This window comes from Condylura cristata, unplaced genomic scaffold (genome assembly GCF_000260355.1).
Source record: "Condylura cristata isolate star-nosed mole 26May11 unplaced genomic scaffold, ConCri1.0 scaffold00024, whole genome shotgun sequence".
NCBI lineage: Eukaryota > Metazoa > Chordata > Mammalia > Eulipotyphla > Talpidae > Condylura > Condylura cristata.
In genome coordinates, this window is record NW_004567125.1 from 20,878,310 (window position 1) to 20,883,045 (window position 4,736).

Below are 4,736 nucleotides of genomic sequence, written 5' to 3' on the forward strand. Positions count from 1 at the left end.
TCAGCAGTGTACTTCATTGATCTTCCTGTTCTGCACCCCACTCTGTCTCTGGTGAATCCTCTTGCCCTCCGCATCTCTGGCTTGTACCCCAGTTCTATACGAATAAATAAATCTTAAAAAAAATACAAATGGAACTATCATATTGTATCACAGCAATACCACTATATATATATATACCCAAAGAATATGAAAACACTAATACAAAAAGGTTTGTACACATCTCTGTTTGGAGCAATAGATTTCACAATAGCCAAGTCATGGAACTATCCCAAACACCCAATAGCAAATGACTGGATAAAAAACATTTTGGATTTTATATTCAATGGAATACTACTTTTAAAATGACAAAATAGCGCCTTTTGGGACCAAAGCAATGGATATTGAATGATGACGTTAAGCGCAATAATTCAGAAAGTAAAAGATAGCTACTGTATGGTTTCCCTCATTTGTGGAATTTAAACTACCTTGCAGCAAAGAAAACAAACTTGCAGAGCACAGCAAGAATTAGTCTTATATTACTTGAAAAATAACACTGTTATGTAGGGAAATGGGGTAGGAAGAAGGGAGTAGTGGAAGAAAGGACATAGGATAACCGCACTAGGATTTGGCGGAGGGTGAGTGAAGTATAGACACATATAGAGATGTGATGTTGTACTCCCTAAATTATGAAGTTACATAAAAAACTGACAAATTTAAAAACAATAGGCAAAATGGAAGAATGCCTTCCCTTCATAATTCAGCCTTGGTAGGTTGTATATTTCTAGGAATGGATGCTTTTCTTTAGGTTGCCCATAATTTTATGTATAATTGTTTGCTGTAATCACTTGTGATCCTTTGTAGATTTAGTATCAGTTGTATAGTCTTTTTTATTTCTTGTTAAATTGGGGTCATTTTCCTTTTTTCTTGGGTAATCCAGCTAAAAATTTGTCCATTTTCTTTATTTTTTCAAAATCCAATTGTTTTATTGATCTTTTCTGTTGTAACTGGAGTCTGTACTTCCTTTATTTCAGCTCTGTGTTTTTTTTTTAATTGTCTATTTATGCCTTCAAGAGCTGGGGTGTAGGCAAGAGGTGCAGGGGTGGTGGGATGAGAGGATTCACCAAGACAAAGTGAGGAGCAGAACGGATCTACTGAAATATACTGCTGAGGGGAGCAGCAGGTGAGACAGGAGAGGTCTGATCTGCATGGTAGGTCAGCTCCCTGGCTGGGGATGGAATTCAGTGGCTGGTAATAGTTCAATAGCACTATGATCCCTGTGCTACCAGGGAGGCCCTTTCAGCTCTAATCTTTTAAAAATTTCTCTTTCTACTAACTATGGATTTAGTTTTGTTCTTTTCCTGGTCTTGAGGTACCCAAGGTAGGTTGTTTATTTAAGATGTCTATATTTAGGCTTATCACTATAAAGGAGAGGTGCTTTTTCTGCATTCAACAAGTTTTGATATATCATGTTTCTATTTTCATTTATCTCTGGATAGTTTTTGATTTATCCTTTATTTTCTATCAAAAGAGATTTGGTTTATTGTTTATTTAGGAGCATGTTGATTCTCTCCAGTTTGTGAATTTTTCAGTTTTATTCTTGTAATTACTTTCTAGTTTCCTACCATTGTGGTAGAAAAAAATGCTTGCTATCTTCACAAATTTACAAGACTTCTTTGTGTTCCAACATCTGATGTGTTCTGGAAAAGATTCTGTGTGACATTGAGAAGAATGTGTTTTCTGCTGCTGCTGGGATGTTTTGTAAATATATTTAAGAACATTTGTCTAATATGTAGTAGGTCCAGTGCTTTCATGTTGATTTTCTCTCTGGATGGTCTACCCATTATTGAAAGCAAGGTTTTAAGCCCCTTCTTGTTATTGTATTACTGTTTATTAATCCATTCCAATCTGTTAATATTTGCTTTACATTTTGAGGTATTCCTATATTGGGTGCATAATTATTTACAAATGTTAAATTCATTATTTATGTATTTATTTATTATATAATTAACTTCTTTAATTTATTTATTATACAATTAACTTCTTTGTCTCTTGTTATATCCATTGTCTTAAAATCTGTTTCTGGTAAAAGTATAACTCCACAAACTTTCTTCCAATTTCCATTTACATGTAATATTACTTTCCACCCCTTCACCTTCAGCACATATGCCCTTAAACTGAAGTGAATCTCTTGTAATTAATATATTATTAGGTCATTTTTGTTTATTTTTCAATTAACTCTGTGTCTTCTGATGGCCACTTGACCAATTAGAAATGAGATGGAGATCCTTCCTGGTAGTGCAAGGGTTAAAAACACAGCACTGTGAAGCTATCTGCAGCCACTGCTACACAAATTAGATATCAGGCCAAGTAGAATAACCCACATGATACAGTAGACCTCTTCTGCCTTGCCTGCTGCTCCCCTCAGCAGTGTATTTCAATCTGCCTGTTCTGTTCCCCACTCTGTCTCTGGTGAATAATCTCACCCCCTCACACCTATCGCCTGCACCCTGCAAACATATCATTTACACTGTATCAATTTGGGAAGGGGAATGGTTAGACCAAGTGTTAGCACGTTCATGTAGAGTACAGTTGTGATTGGTGAGAAAGCTGAAAAGATTTTACATTTTGTTGTTTCCTAAGGCAATAGAGCTGGTCCTCACTAGTGTAATTTGGGGGACAGTAAAATATAGCTTTCTTACTAATAGAAATAAAGGCTTCAAATTCACCCCAAGACAAACATTTCTTTTAAAAATCTACCCCCTTTAAAATACAAACATTTCCACGACGAGCAAAGTGTAATGACTAAAATTCTAGATAGGACTGGAAAGAAACTTTCTTTCCCATCTTCTAAAAATAAGGATTCTCAAAATGTGAGCCCTTTCAGAGTATCCTTTTTGACAATTTGCATTGAGGGTGCAACAGCAATGGTGAATAAAACTGCTGATTTTAAAAATCTGAATAAAGACAATTTCAACAAATGACACTAGCAGACAGGAATTTTTCATCACATATATACTCCTATCTAAAAACACAGCGTGCATGCATGCTAACTTCATCTGAGAATGTCAGTGAAGTAGTATATATTTAGTCATTTTGTTGAATCTTGACCCTTAGTACATTTGTTTAGTATTCTGCATAATGGAGTGAGAGGTGCACCGAGAGCATACCTGAGGTTACCTGAGAAAGATGACTGTTTCCAGGAAAAACATTTTTTGGAATGAATTGTAAGCTGAACCAGCCACTTTTTTTTTTTTATAGAACTGAATTTTTCATGAAACAACAACTAAGAAACAAAACAATTATTTAGATATTTTCTCAAAAAGAAAAGGGAATTAAGTTTGGCTCTTCAAGAAAAACAACTGACAGTATTTGTTACCAATGATAAGATCTAAGCTTTCAAAAGAAAATTAGAATTTTCAAACATCCATATTTGTCATCATGAGTTGTCAAAGCTTTCCAACATTTAAAGACTTTTCTGATGATATCGGTGGTAATATGGTGATATTAATGAATATGGTGTTTTGATATCATATAGTGAAGAGTGTCAACACATAGATGATTTTGAATAAGTCAGTGATCCCTTGTTTTCCGGATGACGAATGCATGATATAAAATCATGGCGAGTAAAAAGCTTCACTCATAGAAGAATATACCATACTGCATTTTAATGTCACCGCATGGCAGGTTCATTGACATGGTATGAAGATTAGGCACTGTAACTACCCAGGAAAAAACTACATTTGTTCTGTTTAATGTGGAATCAAAGAAGAATAGCCACAATTATCATAATAGATTTGAGTGCAGAAACAAATAGACAATGTGCTAAAAGAGCTGTTAGAGAGTTGCAAAAAGGCAGAGATGCCACGTTCTTGCTTATTTTGTTTTAAACATATAGTTATTGTCATGTTACTTATATATAATGGCTTTATTGCTTTAAATAAAACAATAATTATATTTTTTTTTAAGATTTATTTATTTGTACATACAGAACTGGGGTACAAGCCAGAGGCTCAGGGGTGGTGGGGGGATAAGCAGAACAGACAGATGGATGAAGTACACTGCTGAGGGGAGCAGCGGGCAGGTCAGGAGAGGTATGCCACGCCATGTGGTCACCTCCAGGGCAGGCTAGAATAGAACTCATGCGGAAGTGGCTTTAGCTTCTTAGTGCAGTGCTTTAACCTGCTGCGCCACCAGGGAGGGCCGAGTTTCACTTTTTTATAATGAAATTACATTTTTGTTCTACTCTGGAAATTCAGTCAAAACCAAGTATGTGTTTTTTATTTGTAATAAAATTTAAACAAAATATCACATTTGAAATATGTCTTTATGTGAAATAGTAAAAGCTGATTTTAGAAAGCCTGTAAATATAACCAATTATTATTTGAAAAAATTTAATTTCTTCCATAGAATCTGAGAAGGGGTACAATCGTTTTCGCTTTAATATAGTTTGAAAATAATTTTTTCCATGAAACAATTTGTTTCATATTTTTAGGCATTAGTGTTGGTCAATAATTGTCTAGTGCAGCATGGAAAGTGTTCTTCCTCACAAGATGGAGGAGGACAGTCAGTCAATAAAGTATCATTCTTGTGGGACTTGTCCTGCTGATAGTAGCAAAAGCTCTCATTCTTTATATACAGATATATCAATAAGTAGCTGTGTGCTCTAATGGATACAGAGTTGGATAATACCTCCTTTTTTGTTAATCAGGTCAAGGGAATGGGAGAGGACCCTCTCATTGCACAGCCAAGAATCTGTA

At 35.1% G+C, this 4,736-nt stretch overlaps 1 protein-coding gene across 1 annotated transcript in view; it reads left to right on the forward strand.

Annotated features, from left to right (window-relative positions):
• BRINP2 (bone morphogenetic protein/retinoic acid inducible neural-specific 2) overlaps positions 1-4,736 on the forward strand; it is a 109,484-nt gene that overhangs the window by 79,958 nt on the left and 24,790 nt on the right. The window lies entirely within an intron of this gene.